The following is a 19,661-nucleotide window of genomic DNA, read 5'->3' as shown; positions in this document are numbered from 1 at the left end:
ACAGCCAGCAAAACAAGGGGAAATCAAGACATTTTCAGATGAGGGAAGGCTGGCTGAGTGGAAATTCTACAACTAGAAGGAAAGAGAAAAGCACACTGAGACTCAGAGGAGGTGCAGAAGTACGGAGGTGCACTCGGAAAGGGCTGGCAACTGAAGACATGGATCGGAAGGGACACAAGCTCCCGACTGTTCTGAACCCCAGTTCCGGGCCAGTCTCTGGGGACCCAGACTCATACTGGGAGAAAATGGACTGTCTGGCATCGGGCGGAACTCAAGGGCGGCCTTCTCTCAGAGGTGCTTGCAGCGATTACCGGGACACTGAGACCTGGGGCCTCTTAGGGCAGGGCTGAGGAGCAGCCATAGCTGTTGATTTCCTGAGACCCAGCCCCCCCCAAGGTGTGTGCAGAGGCTTTTGCATATGAATGGCCTGGCCTTTTGCAATCTAAAATTACCTAACAAACTGCAGCTGGGCCAGACAGACCCAGAACATCCAAAAGAAGGCCCAAGGCCCCACAGCAGCTTGCACTGCTTCACAGCTGGGACTCATCTGGGCACCTCCAAACCCCAAACAAAGAAGAGGAATCTGCTGATCTCTCCATAGCTCCTGCTGAGTAGCCTCAAGCAGAGGCTAAATTAGCACCTCCTTCCAAGTGCCAGTATACCCAGTGGTCAGAGTGGGACCATCCAGATTACAACTCCTCAGATCCATAAGGGACACACTCAGGGGGCAGACTCAGTGAGCACCAAAGCCCCATTGAAGCAAGTCTTGCCCCATAAGGGTGTCTCCAGCACAGAAGTTCTCCCACCGTAGACACAGCTGATTCTCACAGCCAATTGGCCTGGAGGTCAATCCCTCCCAGTGATACCTACAACAATCAAGGCTTAACTACAATAAGACTGTGCACAAAGACCACAAAGGGGTGCACCAAGAGTGTCCACCCCAGGTAATTGGGGAGGCTGAGCCACTGGGCCCTATAGGACACCTAGCACAGAAAGCCACTCTATCAACACAGGGAAGCATAAAAAATGCAGAGACAAAGAAACAGGTCACAAATGACAGAAATGGAGGATAGCAAACTACTGGATATAGAGTTCAAAACCACGGTTATAAGGTTTTTCAAGAATTTTCTAGAAACAGCCGATGAATTTAGTGAGACCCTCGATAAATCTAGTGAGACCCTCGAGGATATGAAAAAGGACCTATTAGAAATTAAGCATACACTGACTGAAATAAAGAATATTATACAGAGATCCAACAGCAGACCAGAGGATCGCAAGAATCAAGTCAAAGATTTGAAATACGAAGAAGCAAAAAACACCCAACCGGAAAAGTAAAAAGAAAAAAGAATCCAAAAATATGAAGATAGTGTAAGGAGCCTCTGGGACAACTTCAAGCATACCAACATCCGAATTATAGGGGTGCCAGAAGAAAGAGAGAGCAAGATATTGAAAACCTATTTGAAGAAATAATGACAGAAAACTTCCCCCACCTGATGAAAGAAATAGACTTACAAGTCCAGGAAGCACAGAGAACCCCAAACAAAAGGAATCCAAAGAAGACCATACCAAGACACATCATAATTAAAATGCCAAGAGCAAAAGACAAAGAGAGAATCTTAAAAGCAGCAAGTTACCTACAAGGGAGTACCCATACGACTGTCAGCTGATTTCTCAACAAAAACTATGCAGGACAGAAGGGAATGGCAAGAAATATTCAAAGTGATGAATAGCAAGAACCTACAACCAAGATTACTTTACCCAGCAAAACTATCATTCAGAATTGAAGGTCAGATAAAGAGCTTCACAGATAAGAAAAAGCTAAATGAGTTCATCACCACTAAACCAGTATTATATGAAATGCTTAAAAGTGTTCTTTAAGAAGAGGAGGAGGAAGAAAAAGGTAAAGATAAAAATTATGAACAACAAATACATATCTATTAACAAGTGAATCTAAAAATCAAGTGAATAGAATAGAATAAACTTGTGAATATAATAGAATCAGGGGCATAGAAAGGGAGTGGACTGACAATTCTCTGGGGGAAAGGGGTATGGAGGGTGCGGGAAGAGACTGGACAAAAATCGTACACTTATGGATGAGAACAGTGGGGGGGGGTGGTAAGGGCAGAGGGTGGGGAGGGAACCGGGTAGAGGGGAGCTATGGGGGGAAAAAAGAGGAACAACTGTAATAATCTGAACAATAAAGATTTAATTTAAAAAAATAAAGGACATCCCAGTATAAATAAATAAATAAATAAATAAATAAATAAATAGTATGAGTAAGTACACAGATATGGGAAACATTGGACAGTGGTATGTGAATGTCCATAATTGGCTGATATTAGTCTATTACATGGCTAGCAAGTATTCATGTTCTAGTTCTAGCTCTCTTTAAACAAAGCAATCTGCTTCCTCATTTCTAAAAATTAAGGGACTAAAGTAGACTGAAGACAATTTTGGAACTAGAAATATATGCGACCACATGGTCCTAAAATAAGTATTTACAAGTAATGTGCACATAGCACTATAGATTTAGTCCTACTGCCACTATAGCAAAATAAACAATTTTTACCTTAGACAAGGAATTAAGAGTAGGGCTGGCATATACCCACTAGAGCCCTTGGCCACATTAGCTAAGAAAAACAATATATTTCTAAGTATACTTATTCTTACTCTGATTTGGTCCTTCAAAGGCCTGATCTTGGGCTCTTTTATCCGTGATATCCAAGTTTCAATCACAGGAACACACTGAAGGATGAATTCTATTTATGTATCTAAAAATTGAAAACCTATAGTAAAACACTTGAATAGTATTGGTTACAATAACCATGGTTAAAACAACCCAATTTAAATGGCATATAATCAATTTACATATAACTGGCAGTCTTAAACTACGAATAAAATGTGCCCGGATAGCTATTTCTCCTTGAGTCTTTTATTGCAAGGTTCTAATACATGCTGATAGGTGACTGTTGTAAAGAAGTTGGAAACCCTGTATTCTCAAGAAAGATGCTCTTCACATTGGTGTAGAATCTTTAACAAAGCCCAAAAATGCTCTAGCACTCACTCTCTTTATATATTTCCTATGTTTTAAAATCTGATTAAGATATAGAATTCTCCAAAATCAGTTCCTAAAGTCATGCACTTGAGGACTTGAAATGACTTTGTATATCAATCAAATTTATTCTAATGCCTCCATTACTGCCCCCAGTTGTTGGTATTCAATTAAGTTAGTTAATCAGACCCGACTCCTATACTTAGTTCCATTCCAATGTGATCTAGCATAAAGAACATGAAATAGCACCATTAATTCTAACCGAAACTAAGGAATAATGTTAGAGAAAGATCTTCCTAAGATAACAAGGCTGTTTTCTATATAATATCTGTTACTTTGAAGCTTTAGTTGATCCTTGAAAATTAAATATGTTGCTCTATCAGCAGAAACCTTCCAAAGTTAAACAAAAAAAATTTTTTTTTAAAGAAGTATATTCTGGAATAGTGTTATTTTCTGTGTGTGGAGGAAAAACATGAAAAGTTAGCATATATATATATATTAATATATATATTAATTTGAAATAGTCTTGTTAATTTGACTAATGCAACATTCTTTTTAAAAAAATACATTTTTATTGATTTCAGAGAGGAAGGGAGAGAGAGAGAGAAACATCAATAATGAGAGAGAATCATTGATTGGCTGCCTCCTGCATGCCCCACACTGGGGATTGAGCCTGCAACCCAGGCATGTGCCCTGACCAGGAATCGAACCATGACTTCCTGGTTCATAGGTCAATGCTCAACACTGGCCAGGCTGGCTAATGCAACATTCTAATCATTTGTTCTTGAAAGCCAGTGAACTACAATTATTTTCATATCAAGTTTTCCCCAAGGAAAGACTTTTTACAATATTTGTCTGTTTCACATAAAGGAAAACTGAGAAATCAATCTTTGTCCAAATTTCTCCCTCAACATAACACATTTTCTTTTATTTATATTGCACACAGCCTTTTGCTTACTACCTACTAAACACAAGCACAAAATTCCTGCCCTGAAAAAATAAAAAGCTAAACAAATATTAAACAAGGAACAAACAGACCTTATGTAGATATTTACATTCATCTTTAATACTTCTATTTTTGGTGGGCAAGTGAGTAGGCACAAAGAGGTGTTGAGAAAAAAAAAAGGTAAATATTTTAGGAAATGTTATGATGCTCTATGGTGAAAAATATAATGTGGATTGCATATATTATTTCTGATGAAAGAGATTTCCATCTATACTAGAGGTCCTTTCTGGTTGATTTCAAAAGGACAACTCAAACAGAAAGAACTGTTTCGGTATATCTGTAGTGGAGCCATTTTATGAAACCAATTTAGCTGATATAATTGAATGAGGTTAAATTTATAGTAGTTTATTGATAAGAGTGAAAAATTAATCACCTTCTTCCTTCTTTCACAATTAGCAGGATTAATAAGCAGCAGCTTTCCATAAAAGGAGCGAAGGGATAGGAGAAACAATAGTCTCAGAAATAAAATTATGAGGTTATTACTTTTGCCAGTGTCTTTAGCTTTTTCAACACAGCAATGAAGGAAGTAAAGTCCATGCTCCTATTCCCATGATACAAGGCACTCCCCTTTAGGGTAGCCAAATGACATGCTAGTCAATAAGACTTTCCTACTAATTAACAGGGCTATTGTGATATTCTATCACCTACAAGGATAACTTATTTTCATCCTGATAGGAAAGCAATTAACATCTTTCCTACCTAAGGACAGTATTTGTTCCTCTAAACTAGGGTTTCTCAACCTTGGCACTACTAATATTTCGACATTGTAAGGAGCTGGCTTGTGTTTATAGGAAGTTCAGCAGTACCACTGGCCTTTACACCCTCGAGATGCTAATAGCATCTCTAGTTGTGATCATCAAAAATATCTCATATAGAACTGTACACCTGAAACCCATATAATTTTTATTAACCAACTAGAGGCCCGGTGCATGGATTTGGCCTGCGGGGATCAGGCCAGGCCAAGGGACCCCACAAGGGCACAAAGCCGTGCACTGGGCCTCTAGTATGCATATAAGATCTTTGGTTAATCTCTTCCTGCCCTCCCCCCTTCCCTCTGAGATTCATCAGCCTGTTCCATGTTTCCATGCCTGTGGTTTCCACGCCTACATTGAGCATCTGCCCCCTGGTGGTCAGTGTGTGTCATAGCTACTGGTCAGCTGGTCGAACAGTCAGCCGGTCGCTTAGGCTTTTATATATATAGACAGATGTCAACCCAACAAACTCAATAAAAAAAAAATAGTTTCACCTTCTGTTCATCCTGTGAGAATCACTGCTCTAAATCTCAAATTGGGGATGACAATTTGTTTTTAGGAGGGAATTTTCCCTATTTTTGGCACAATGCTTGCCGCATACTAAGGTATTTAACAAATGTTTTCTTACTATCATCATCATAGTGATGTCTTAAAGGGCTATTATTAACCCTGTGTTAGTAAAGGGAATGGCTTTAAATGTAGCTGCAATTTCAGTATTCATTATAACTGATAAGAGTGGCTGGGAGAGAGAATTGGATCTATCATCATACCATGACGGTGATTAATTATTAACATTTCTATGCATTTAGATATTTTAATAATTAAACAACCTCTCTCAAGTGAAGGAAAGGGACTGGAGCTGGGGTGACAGTAGCAGTAGCTATAAGGCCAGTGCTGGGTAGTCTGACGTTTAGAGAAGTGTTAACCTGTGGAGGCCAGATAAGGAAATATCTTTTTGACCTAGGGGACCCATGTCTAGAAAAATTAAAAAGGGATGTCAATCTGAATCAATCTTGGATAGAGGTGTATAGTGTGCTTGCACAGAATGTTAATTAGCAAAATGCTTTCACATACGATTACTTTGACTCTTACAATAGCCCTGTGAATTAGTAGGAAAGTCTTTTTAACTCAATTTTCCAGATAAGGGAACAAAGTGTGTCAGTTGGAAAGGCCAGTGGCTAGTTCAAGGCCAAACAGGTAATATCTGGCAGAGCTAGAACTAAAACCCACATATTGATTCAGCATACATTAACTCATTTAATTCCTATCACAACTACATTAAGTATAATTATCAGCTTGCTCCTAGAAGTAGTCTGGGTATTCTGATATCACTAATCACACCCTAGACAAGGTTGGGTAGAGCTGATTCCATACTAAGAATAAGAGACCCTATTAAGGGACTAGTTAAGAGAGAGACTAAAAAAAGGAAGTACATCTGTGTAAAATAAGCCCTAATCAAGTTATACTCTAGTATAGACTAGTTACAACTATTCAACTATGACTAGTGCTTTTTGAGATTATTTGAACCTTTGTCACTTCCTCAATGTTCCTTGTATTTGTCAACCCTGTTTCCTGGTAGTGACCAACAATAAAAACTTCTGTAAATGAAGTGGACTGTGGGGGGGCCACTGGCAAGCTCATTGGGCATTTTTAAATATGTCAGCTGAACCCAGGGCACAGGCAGAGCCACGCCCCGGGAGCGGTCCTAGCCAAGAGGCAAAAACGCCACTCAGTCTGACCTTTTCCAGCCCAGGTGCTAAGGGGGTGGATCCCATTATGTTGCCAGGAACTCAAGGCGCACCCAGATGTGATGTATATATTAAACTTACTTCCAGTGTTGGGGGCTCTGTTCATCTATCAGAGGGCAGATGCCACACCTGGTCCCAGCTTCTTCCATTTCTGTGTCTTGTCTCATTATTTCATTTTTCCTTAATCCTTGTCGCCTTCTACTCAAGATTCATGAACCCTCGCGTTCTCTCTTTTGGTGCTGGTCACGGGAAGAGAGAATGTTCCCCCATAGTGGACTTTGCATGTTCATTTTAAAAATGGGGAAGGGAGAAAGGAACCCAAGAGGAAAAGCAGGGTATTACACTAAGGCAAATTCCTGGGTACCATCAGGAAGAAATACCTATTAGAATTGAGTCCAGACAGCCTAGGAACAGAAGGCTTCATGTACTCCCTGCGAAGTGACAGCCAAGACAAAACTGCAGGGCATTGTTTAATGGGGGGTTAAATACAACTGCACTACCCTACCCCAAAATGATCACTAATTCTCCATATCTAGAAAGTGTATTTTAAAAGACACAACAAAGGATATGTTTATTGTTCCTGCCATCCTTTTAGATTACCAAAGTTCCTAAAATGATGATATGCTTCTCAGAAAGCAGAACTAGAAATTCCCCTTGGTTTAACCATTAAAACCTTGAAACAAAACTGCAGAAAATACCAAATTCAGTGGGATTAGATGGTTATTTGGAACAAAAACATTGGATAGAAGTGTATTCATGGGAAATTCTATCATTTTCTAAAGCCAGCATCAACCTGGCAGTCAACTCATGCTTGCGCTACCCTTTTCTCAGAGTGGCTAACACTGGGTTCTGTCTCTGTGCCAAGCACTTTACATGTATTAACTGATTTACTTCCCAGAACGATCATGAGACAGAAACTGTTATGAGCCTCATTTTATAGATTAAGAAAACTATAAGTTTACAATCAACACTCTGGAACTGCTGAAAATATGAGTAGGGGGGAGTGTGAGGGAGAGGAGAGAACTACTTTGGGAAACAAAATTAAACAACGAACAAGAAAATACTTCAATTCTTTTCCTACTATGTATAAAGTATTAAAGAGCAAAAGATTACATAAATGCTATTGCCCTAACTTGGGAATAAACTTCTGTAATACTAACAATTTTAATTTTCTCAATAATTCAATCAATCATTTAAAGCTGTTTAAAAAGTTCCTTGGATAAAATTTAAACTTGGAAAAAAATGAATAAAATAAAAATTTTTCCAATCAATTTAAATCTATACCAACTTATGGAATAAAAAATGGAATACTGAATCCATGGTCATATTTTTATATCCCAGGAGTAAACCATATTAATTTTATGTAGATTATGGGCCCTTCCAAAAAAAGTATTGTGTAATGTATTGTGAACAGGTAAATCACTTCCAGAAATAGAGTAAGATGGGTTTTCTTTAGTCCTTATAAAACAATGACCAAATTATATGGATTAAAAAAAAGGGCAACAACAATAGCCTCAAAGTATCTACCCTAAAAGATTTATTAATTATACAGGTGACAATAGTAACTTCACAGTGGGAGAAACCTGGAAGATATCACCTTAACCACTGACGGAGCTTAATATTATCTGTAATGAGACATTTTGATATGTATCTTCTATGATGCACTGGAGACACATCAGTTCTGCGGTATGCTGCCAAAAAATGCATAACCCCAATCTAGTCATGAGAAAACACCAGACCAACCCAAATTGACGAGTGTTCTACAAATAACTACCAGTACTCATTAAGGGTTCCAAGCTCATGAAATATAAGGAAAGACAAAGAAATCTTCAGATTGGAGGACTTTAAGGAGATGCAACAACTACATGGGATCATGAACTAGATACTGGGCCAGAAAAAGGACATCAGTGGAAACTGGTTAAATCTGAATATGGTCTACAGTTCAATACTACAGCTAATAATATTGTATCAATGTTAATTTCCAAGTTTTGATAAATATACTCTGGTTATACAGATTGTGAAGTTGAGTACATTTTATATATATCCTATATAATCCTATATAATAAAAGCCTAATATGCTAAGTGTCTGATCGTTTGATCAGTCGTATGACACGCACTGACCAACAGGGGGCAGATGCTCTGACGGGTAGGTTAGCTTGCTGCTGGGGTCCGGCTGATTGGGACTGGGTGAGATGGGCTGGACACGCCCTGGAGCCCTCCTATGGTCCTCCCCGGCCCCCGATCGATCATGCACTGGTGGGGTCCCTCGGCCTGGCATGTGCCCTCTTGCAATCCAGGACCCCTTGGAGGATGTCGTACTGCTGGTTTCGGCCTGATCTCCACAGGCCAGGCCAAGGGACCCCACCGGCACACTAATTAAGTACATATATGCATATATGTACTTAATTTCTTTTATTTTCCATATTTTCTGTAGGCTACATTATTTCAAAATAAAAAGTAATAATAATAATAATAATAATAATAATAATAATAATAATAATGGAAAACAAACAAAATAGGCATTTAATAAAAGGCATTAAAATATGAATTCAAGATTCAAGATTCAAGGTTTGCTTCCTTTCAGCCTTCTCACTGCCTAAAGGTGCAAGATTTCCAAGCTGTATTTGGTCCTGTGAAATCACAGTGCCTGCCAGGTCTCATGTCCTCTCTCTTGATGTAAAACTGCACCTTCCACAGCCCCTTTGGTCAGGAGTGTTACTACACAAGTGTGACCACGCACTGGACTGAGCAATACCTGAACCAAAGTGATTCACCAACATACTGAGCAGAATTTGATAGAACCATGCTTCATGGGGTCTTCTTTGGGGAATTACAAAAGTTATGATATAAGGGCAATTTTACTATTGAATGATGTAGTTTTATTAGAAAACACTTTGCATATGTAATTATATCACAGCTTCTGAATTAATGCTGTATACTGAAATCTTTAACAGTATTTGAATTTATTTGAATTCCATCTACCTAACTACATGAATCCTAGTCTTTAAAGAATTTATGAAAGGGAATGGAAAGGGGAGCTGGGAGGAAGAAGAGTGAGGAAGCCGCAGCGCTGGGTAATTTTGATACCTTTCATTATAAAAAGCAAGAAAGTGAAACACTTTTCTGAATTATTCACTAATTATTTCATTTGTGATAATGTTTTCTTCAAACTACAAGAGACACGTATAAAGGACTAAGAAAGTTATGAGTGTACCTAGGGCCAACTCTGAATTATCAGATCTCTAAAACTAGCTCTGTAGGCACATGATTTTCTCATCTTATAAAATAACAACAGTATTTCCCACACCTCATAGAATTTGTCATGAGGACCGAACGAGAACAACAAAGCTGCACTGAAATTTGGATGTTGAGCCATCTGCTTGGTCCACTCACTAAATACACCAAGTCATACAGAGATTTGTGGGTCTCTTGAAATTATTCAAACTGTGAAAGTTAAGCCAGTGATTTTCAAGGAACAAATGTAATGTAAAACAAAAAAAGTATTTTTTTAAGAATACCTAATATATATTTAGTCATACAAAGTATTATAGGTCCTAACAATACTTCATTAATTTATAGTGATCACTTAAAATTTAATTATTTTCTCAGAGATTCATCTTTATTTTTCAGTATCTAAACAAATGTTATAATCTGTTCTTTGTAGTAACTTCAACACCATATAGTTAATTCTACTTTTTCTACTGCTCTTAATACATGACAGGCCCTGAAATATAACCAAAGGCCTCAAAAATCATTGCAATTTGTTTAAAGGTTGAGTGCTACATAAATGTTTGATTCTCAACAGCACATCTAAATAAAATAATATTTAGTATATGTGGTCCCTGCTCTTACAGGGACATTAAGTCTTTTATAGTTTCACAATTCCATTATAAGCTCTATTTAAAAGATATGGGGGGAAATGTAGTCGAAAATTCAAATTACAATTGAATCTCCCATATTGTTTCTAAACAGTAAAGTTAGCTACTAACAGGGAAATCACCATAATAAAATAACTATTTCACCGTGGTCCTTGTTCTCAGTGGTTGGAGCGTTAGCCCATGCACCAAAGGGTCTTGGGTTCAATTCCTAGTCAAGGGCACGGACCTGGGTTGCAGGTCTGATCCGTGGTCCTGATTGGAGGGTGTGCGGGAGGCAACCAATCGATGCGTCTCTCTAACATCTCAATGTTTCTCTGTCTCTCTGTCTCACCTTTCTTCCCTCCCTCGCTTCTATTCTCTCAAAAAATCAATAGAGAAAAACATCCTTGGATAAAGATTTAAAAACCCACAAAACAAACAACAAAAACTTTTTCGCCTGACCAGAGTGGCTCAGTTGGTTGAGCATCGTCCTGTGCACCTGAAAGTTCTATTACCAGTCAGGGTGCCTACGGAAGACAACCAATCAATGTTTCTTTCTATTAATCTTACTCTCTCCCCTCCTCTCTCTAAGCATGTTCTTGGGTGAGGATTAAAAAAAGAGAATAATAACTTTATCTAATCTCACCAATGAACAAAAGTTTCCTCTTATGCGAGTTCTAGTTTTCTCTTTGGTTCATGAAATGTTCTGAAAAGGAGCAGCTGATCTTCCTTTGACCAAATCATAATGTTTTCTCCATAAATTTTTATAGCAGCAATTTAGAGATATTGTGTGTGGGAGGCTTAGAACATCTATTTTTTAGCAGAATGAATATTTTAAATCACTCAGTATGGTATTCCCATTTAACTCTTTTCATTAGGAAAACAGTACATACATATAGCTTGGGTATTTCTACAAACGTTCTCTCCCCACTCTAATTATTGTTGTATTTTCTCATTACAAACACTCCAATTAAGTAAATAGTGATCAATTTAAATTATGATCGTAATTTGCAACTTTTCTCGTCACTGACACTTGCCTTTTCTACATATACAGAAGAGAGTATTTCCCCCTCACAAATCGATTAGAAAATGATAAAGAATAAACACACAGTACTGGGCAACATGTCAGTGTCCTAGCAAGCAGATTCAGTTTTTCATGAATTTCCTATAGAAAGAAAAATAATCTCAAGTATATCTTTTGTTTTAATAGAAATAAAATGACTCAGAAAAAAACAACACTGCTGGGGATGATCATTGTTCATTTTTTAGCAGGAAGAGATGCTTCCTCTGCCCCCATAAATCACCAGATCTAAAATCATTAAATCTCTTCCCACCATATCAGAAGAACAACAACAAGATATCCAGGTAGAAACATCACTTAAAATTCTTATAAAGCAAGACTCTCAATATTTTAAAAATCCTCTATATTTTCCCCTACCTTCTGAAAATGTTTAAATATTAAACTGCAGTTATCCCAAGGCCTAGATCTCTTTGAAAGCAACTCAGGAGAAGATTTATGGTTAAAAAACTAGACTCTGAATAAACTGTTAACGGCTAGCCAAAATACAATGACAGCACCGTCATTCTGGCTACCAAGTTCCTTCAGAGAGCAATGAAATTCTCAAATTTAATAATTCAAAAGAAAGCAACAGATAACATTAAATTCTCAAATATGTAAAAAAGAACAAAACAAACAAAAAAACCCCACACTAAATACTGTAGCTTGGATTGGAAAAACATTACAAGGGAAGAGTTTCCAGTTTCCTGTCGACAGGTAATCAACACCCAGTTATTTTTCTTATGCTTTTTTTAAGACTAATTATGGAGGTGAGAGTAACAGTGTAAAGCCTCCCTAAATACACAAAAGCCTTTGGGATTTAAGATTTATTCTATCTTTTCCCTAAAACGGAAAATGCAATTCATACATTACACATGTCTAAAGCTGAATGTGAAAAAAATGTGAGACAATTAAATATAAATGATCTGATTAATTATGATTCAAATCATTCCTTTTGCAAACTTACCTGGAACCTTGAAGCCCTGACAATGTTACACTTAAAATTAAGCCACAAAACACCTACCTCTTTATTCCATCGCTATCACAAGCTAGACAAACAACCTTCTCACCAGAGGATAAAATCCAGATAGTATTTAAAGCATCTCCCAATTACACTTGGAATCACACAGTGAATAGCTGTCTGCTCAGTGTTCTTTCACTTAAGCATCTCATAATGTGTGTGGGTGAGCCTGTGTTATGCAAAATAGGTAAACACTATATAATTCTAGATTCTATTGGCTGAAGTAAGAATTCACTTCTCTCTCAACTCCTCCTTAAGGAAGTCTGTGGCCCAAAAGGGAAGAAACGGAAGTAAGCAAGAAGCACAGAAAAAATTCTAACATGGGCTTATTCTCAAGTTATGGAATTAGGTACTTCAAAAGGGGTTCTTAAAAGGCTAATGTAATTAACTATATAAATGCTCTATAAATGTCAGAAGTAGAGCTGAAATACTAAACTACCTTTTCATGATAGTGTAATAGCCTATTTGAACATATTTAGTATAATAATCTGTTAAAGAACACTCCTTTTAAAAAAACAGAAGAATCAATATAATTCATGTGAAGAAAGAGTGTCCTTTTAGCACTCAAATACATCAGATTTTTTTTTTTTTTGGTTTTGTTTTACAACACTATACAGTATATTACAGGCATAAGAACAGGTGAAAATTCAATCCCATTTTCAAAATAAATCAGATTAATTTGCTGCTTATTAACATGGAAGAATGACAGCAGTACCTAGAGGTGAGTTGGAAGTATACAAGCTTCATCAAATAAGCTACCGAAGATACCATACTTACTGAACTTAGCTGCTTTTAGATTATGCTACCTGTAACCTTCATTTGAGGAGTTACTGCCTACTATTCCAAATTCCCCCATATCTTCTCTTAAGAATGTTTTCTATTATGGTGAAGGATTGGTTGTGCAAGGAACTAGTCTATTCCTCTACACAGCCAAAGGTGAACTTGCTTTGTACTTAATTACATTTAAGATAAATAAAAAAAACACCCACATGCTAATTCAAGTCACAAGAATAAATGATAGTTCATACCTGTTCAATAAGCTGCATATGCAAACCATCTATACCAGCGATTTTCAACCATTTTCATCTCATGACACACAAATTGATTACAAAATTATGTAGCACACCAAAAAATATTATATATTTTGCTAAACATTAACCAAAAAATTAATAATAATAATTATCCTCTTTCCTACAAAGTGACTTAAAAAAAGATCAGATGCCTATGCCTATATTTATATATGTAAGGATTTCTGGTACCAAGAATTAACCAATCAGATGTAACCTTATTATGTGACATGGTTAATAAGATGCAATTCTATTATATGACCTATATATATTTACTAGAGGCCCAGTGCACGATATTTGTGCACTCAGGGGAGGGGGGGTTCCCTCAGCACGGATTGTGAGAGAGCGCAGGCCAGGCCTAGGGACTCCACCGGTGCACAATTGGGGCCAGGGAAGGACCACCGGAGGGCTCCAGGGCGTGTCCGACCTGTGTTACTCAGTCCTGGTAGGAGGACCCCAGCAGCAAGCTAACCTACCAGTCAGAGCGTCTGCCCCCTGGTGGTCAGTGCACATCACAGCGACTGGTTGACTGCCCCTTGGTGGTCAGTGCATGTCATAGCGAGCAGTTGAGTGGCCTTAGCATATCATTAGCATAGTACGCTTTGATTGGTTGAATGGCCGACCAGACACTTAGCATATTAGGCTTTTATTATATAGGACTAGTTGCCTGGTGCACGAAATTTGTGCGGGAGAGGAGGGTGGGGTGTCCCTCAGCCCCGCCTGCACCCTCTCCAATCTGGGACCCCTCGGGGGATGTCCGACTACCGGCAGTCGGACATCCTTCTCACAATCTGGGAGTGCTGGCTCCTAATTGCTCACCTGCCTGGTCACCCCTAACCACTCTGCCTGCTGGCCTGCTCACCCCCAACTGCCCCCTCCTCCCAGCCGGCCTTCTCACCCCCAACTGCCTTTCCCGCCAGCCTGCTCGCCCCCAACTGGCCCCCCTTGCTGGCCTGATCACCCCCAACTGCCCTCCCCTTCTGGCCTGATCGCCCCTAATCGCCTCTGCCTCGGCCCTGCCACCATGGCTTTGTCCAGAAGGGTGTCCGGCAGGTCTCTCGGTCTAATTAGCATATTACCCTTTTATTAGTATAGATGGTTCAGGGAAAAGAGCAAAGAGGTCAGTGTCCCTGACTAAATAGTCAGGTATTGCATATTTTAAAAATTCTCTGGCACACCGGTTGAAAATTGCTGATCTATACTATCCACCCAATAAACTGGCACTCAACTTAAGTCTAGGGCCTAAATTCTCTTTCTCTCTCTTTTTTTTAATCCTCACCTGAGGATATTTTTCCATTCATTTTTAGAGAGTGGAAGAGAGAGAGACAGAGAAATATTGATGTGAGAGAAACACATCGACTGGTTGCCCCGACTGGGGCCTGGGCCAGGGAGGAGCCTGAAACCGAGGTATGTGCCCTTGACTGGAATCAAACCCGGGACTCTTTGGTCCACAGGCCAATGCTCTATCCACTGAGCCAAATGGCTAGTGCAGGGCTGATATTCTCTTATATAAAAACACTTCTGTTGGTCCTAAGTCCAGTAATACCTTGTCACCTAACACCTTGGCACAAGATGAACTGCCCTCTACATATAGCAGCAGGTTTAATTCTGTTGCTTCCCAGCATTCCACAACTGTGCCACATCCCCTGAAGCTGTTTTTCAGTAAATCTGCATGTTTCTTTTGCTTGTTCTGTTGGCAGCAGGCCCACGTAGGTGACAATCTGCTCAGGTATCCTGCTTTCATCCACTATAGACACACATGCAGTCCAGGAAACATATCTATACAAATGATCTGGGCATATTCTATCTAAAGATTTTGCTAATTGGTGAGCCTGCCTTGGTCATGTGATTCTAGTCTGATGAAACTGCTCAAGAAGCCGGACATGACAGGTCCAATACTCATACTAAGCAGAATGTAGTTGTGACTGACTGTGTCACAACAAAACCCAAGGACTTGCCATACTTTAGACCAACATATTGACTCTCTTATTAACTGTGGGAGTGTATTTCTTGCTCAACTCCTAGGGCAACCAAGATGTCAACAACTCTTATGCTATGATCATAAACTACTTTAATGATTAAGAGAGCATTAAGAGTATAAAAATTCCTTATGTATATCAAGCTCTGTGTTTATACAAAATAATCTCCTGAGGAAATATACTTTTCTTAAAGAGCTCTAAGACATTACAAACAAAAATACTCTATATTTTCTGAGTATGATGAACTATTTTTATAGGACAAAGACCCATATTCATAAGGGAGAGGAGGGCTAGAATTAAATTTTTAAGTGTTTCTTTCCCAATCTGAATTCTGATTTTTTTGTAAAGAACTTTATTTTTGCTTTTCACATGTGCCTTATTTACAATGATGTCTGATTAATAACTCCATGGAGGCCATTCAAATACAAAAACAAAACTTTACTTAGCTTTCTTGGCTGATGGGACACATGAACTTGAATCTAAATGACCTTTCTCCTACTCTTATTCCATATTTGGCTTGGCTTAAAACTTCCTTGTCTTCATTACAATGCCTAAACTTCTGGCAGTTATCTCAGTTGAGGTCAGGGACCAATGTTAAACTTCCAATACCCTGAAAATGTTTAAAAATCATTCCAGAAAAACAAAACAAAACAAAGTGCACTTACCTCACAATTTCTAGGCCTTTTCAGTTGTTTTTCTTTATCTTATGGTCCTATTTTTCTTCTTATTTAGTTGTAGCCTAGGTTTTGATTTCACCAACACATGTGACCTCCTAGAGCTTGCTTCTTCTCTAATGATCTCTGAATACTTCTAAGGAAGCAATGAAGTACTCATCCCTCACAATCCCTTTGCTTCTAGCCACACCCACAGCAGGAGTGTAAATTACTTCATTCTTTAGTTGCACCTCACTGGTAACACTAAGGTCATGTTCCTCTAAACCAGCCATGGGCAAACTATGGCCTGCGGGCCGGATCTGGCCCGTTCGAAATGAATAAAACTAAAAAAAAAAAAAAAAAGACCGTACCCTTTTATGTAATGATGTTTACTTTGAATTTATATTAGTTCACACAAACACTCTATCCATGCTTTTGTTCCGGCACTCCGGTCCAGTTTAAGAACCCATTGTGGCCCTCGAGTCAAAAAGTTTGCCCACCCCTGCTCTAAACCGTAAGGCAAACTCACACAGAAGGCATTTGCCATTCTATAATAATTCTTTCCTGAATTATCTACAGGTGTCCAGGTTTTTACTTGCCCAACCCAATAACTTCAATCCTTTTGAGGAAAAGGTACATTGCAGCCTAAAATTTTCCAACAAGGCCTAATTCTTCCTTGTTGGAGGCAGGAAGAAAAAAATCACTGGTCCTACTGTATCATATAAGCACATTTTAGAGCTGGAAAGAACCTTAAAGAATATCCTATTCAACTTGCTTAATTTTCCTTTCAATTCCCTCATTTTATAGATGAGAAAAAAATCTATATCTAGGAAGAATAAATTATTTGATGAACTCTACTACAGGGCTAAGTAGCAGAGTTAGTTAATAGATCTTTTTGATTTCTTTATTAGTTTCATTATTTTGGAGGCAATACCATAAATGCTAAAGAACAGAGCAGTCAGCTAACAAGTAACTCCTACCTCGCATTATGTAAGTACCAGAGGCCCAGTGCACAAAAATTTGTGCACTTGGGGGTTGGGGGTGGACCCTCAGCCTGGCCTATGCCCTCTTGCAGTCTGGGACCCCCTCAGAGGATGTCCACCTGCTGGCTTAGGCCCACTCCCTGGGGGATTGGGCCTAAGCTGGCAGTCAGACATCCCTCTGGCAGCCCAGGAGCCCTCGGGGGATGTCCACTTATCGGCAGGGAGGGGACCTAAGCTGCAGTCGGACATCCTTAGCGCTGCTGAGGAGGCGAGAGAGGCTCCCACCACCACCGCTGTGCTGGCAGCCATCAGCCTGGCTTGTGGCTGAGCAGAGCTTCCCCTGTGGGAGCGCACTGACCACCAGGGGGCAGCTCCTGCATTGAGCATCTGCCTCCTGGTGGTCAGTGTGTGTCATAGTGACCAGTCATTCCCAGTCATTCTTCTGTTAGGGTCAATTTGCATATTACCCTTTTATTATATGGGATAGAGGCCTGGTGCACGGGTGGGGGCCGGCTGGTTTACCCTGAAGGGTGTCCCGGATCAGGATGGGGGTCCCGGGGAGCCTGGCCAGCGTGGGTGAGGGGATGATGGCTGTTTGCAGCTGGTTAAACCGCCTTCTGGGTGGGGGTCCCCACTGGGGTGCCTGGACAGCCTGGGTGAGGGGCTGATGGCTGTTTTCAGGCTGGCCAAGCACCTCTAGCAACGGAAGCTCCCAGCCTCTCCTTTTTTTCTTTTTTTTAATTCTGGGATTTATTTACCTTCTATAATTTAAATTTTGTTGCTTTGAGTGGAGCTCAGAGCCGGCCAGGGTGGGCCGCTCCCTCCTGCTCGCTCCAGCTCGGTGGCCACAGCTGGCTGAAAGCAGGTATCTGGGGTTTATTTACCTTCTATAATTGAAACTTTGTTGCTTTGAGTGGAGCTCAGAGCTGCCGTGGCAGCTTGGCTTCCTCCATTATTGGGGCAAGCAAGCCTCCTGCTTGCTCCAGCTCCGTGGCTGTTGGCCGCCATCTTGGTTGGGTTAATTTGCATATAGTCACTCTGATTGGCTGGTGGGGTGGCTTAAGGCATAGCGAAGGTACGGTCAATTTGCATGTTTGTCTTTTATTAGTGTAGATTATCATATGAGATGGCCAGATCTTCACCTCTAGCTCTATTCTTTGCTGTGTGTGGTTACAATTCTACATATTTTTAATGGTTTTTTGTTTTTTGTTTCAGAAGGGAGAGGGCGAGAGAAATAGAAGCATCAATGATGAGAATCATTGATCGGCTGCCTCTTGCATGCCTCTTACTGAGACTCGAGCCTGCAACCGGGGCATGTGCCCTGACCAGGAATTGAACCATGACCTCTTGGTTCATAGGTTGACACTCAACCACTGAGCTATGCTGGCTGGGCTGTTATTCCAATTTTATACCATAAAAAGAAAGCTGAAAATCAGACAAATAAAAGCGATGATTGGCATATCATGGAGATTTCTTTTTTTCTGCTCACCTGATAGGCCTCCCTGAATTGGCTGTTCACACTCCCACTTTGTGGACTTTGCTAACCTCGAAATCTCCTTAACCCAAAGAAAGAAATCTAAATACCAAAAGTACTGCCACATAGAGAACCTGAATACATACTTCTCCAAAGAGGACATACAGATGACCAACAGACATATGTAAAAGTGCTCAAAGCCACTAATCATTAGAGAAATGCAAATTAAAACCATAATGAGATATCACCTTATAACTGTCAGAATGATTATCATCAACAAATCAACAAACAAATGTTGGTGAAGATGTGGAGTAAAGGGCATCCTTGTGCCCTGTTGGTGGGAATGCAGATTGGTGCACAAGGGTTCCCTTTCATCCACATCCTCCTGTGGAAAGCAGTATGGAGGGTCCTTCAAAAGTTAAAAATGCAACTTCCTTATGACCCAGTGATCCACTTCTAAGTAAATATTCAAAGAAACCCAAAATACTAATTCAAAAGAAAATATGAACTGCTATGTTCATTGCAGTGTTATTCACAGCTAGAGGCCCAGTGCACAAAACTCGTGCACTGGTAGAGTCCCTAGGGGCTGCTGGCTGCTGGCTGGGGCCTCCCTCCCTTCCTCTGGCTGGCCCTGCCCCCTGGTCGAACTCCCGGACAAACTCCTGTTCAAGGGAACAATGTGCATACTACGCTTTTATTATATATAGGATGCCCATATAGACAAGTGGATAAAAACATTGTGGTACATATTCAACAGAATACTGCTCAGCCATAAAAAAGCATGAAATCTTACCACTGACAGTATGGATGGACCGAGAGGGCATTATGCTAAGTGAAATAAGTCAGTCAGAGAAAGACAAATACCATATGATTTCACTTACATGTGGAATCTAGAGAACAAAATAAAAAAAACAAAATTAAAACAGACTCACAGATACAGAGAACAGACTGATGGTTGCCAGAGGGGCAGGGGGTTGGGAGACCAGGTGAAAACAGTGAAGAGAGTAGTTAC

At 39.7% G+C, this 19,661-nt stretch overlaps 1 protein-coding gene across 4 annotated transcripts in view; it reads right to left on the bottom strand.

Annotated features, from left to right (window-relative positions):
• PELI1 (pellino E3 ubiquitin protein ligase 1) overlaps positions 1-19,661 on the bottom strand; it is a 56,332-nt gene that overhangs the window by 14,465 nt on the left and 22,206 nt on the right. The window contains exon 1 of one of the 4 annotated variants that reach the window (XM_059659656.1): positions 16,205-16,227. The exons of the other annotated variants lie outside the window; for them this stretch is intronic. The gene's annotated coding sequence lies outside the window, so the exon portion shown is untranslated. Of the gene's footprint in view, positions 1-16,204; positions 16,228-19,661 lie in introns of those variants that run through there. 4 annotated transcript variants of the gene reach the window in all.

This window comes from Myotis daubentonii, chromosome 12, assembly GCF_963259705.1.
Source record: "Myotis daubentonii chromosome 12, mMyoDau2.1, whole genome shotgun sequence".
Lineage (NCBI taxonomy): Eukaryota > Metazoa > Chordata > Mammalia > Chiroptera > Vespertilionidae > Myotis > Myotis daubentonii.
The sequence above is the reverse complement of the archived record's forward strand: the minus strand, read 5'-3'. Positions and strand labels throughout refer to the sequence as shown.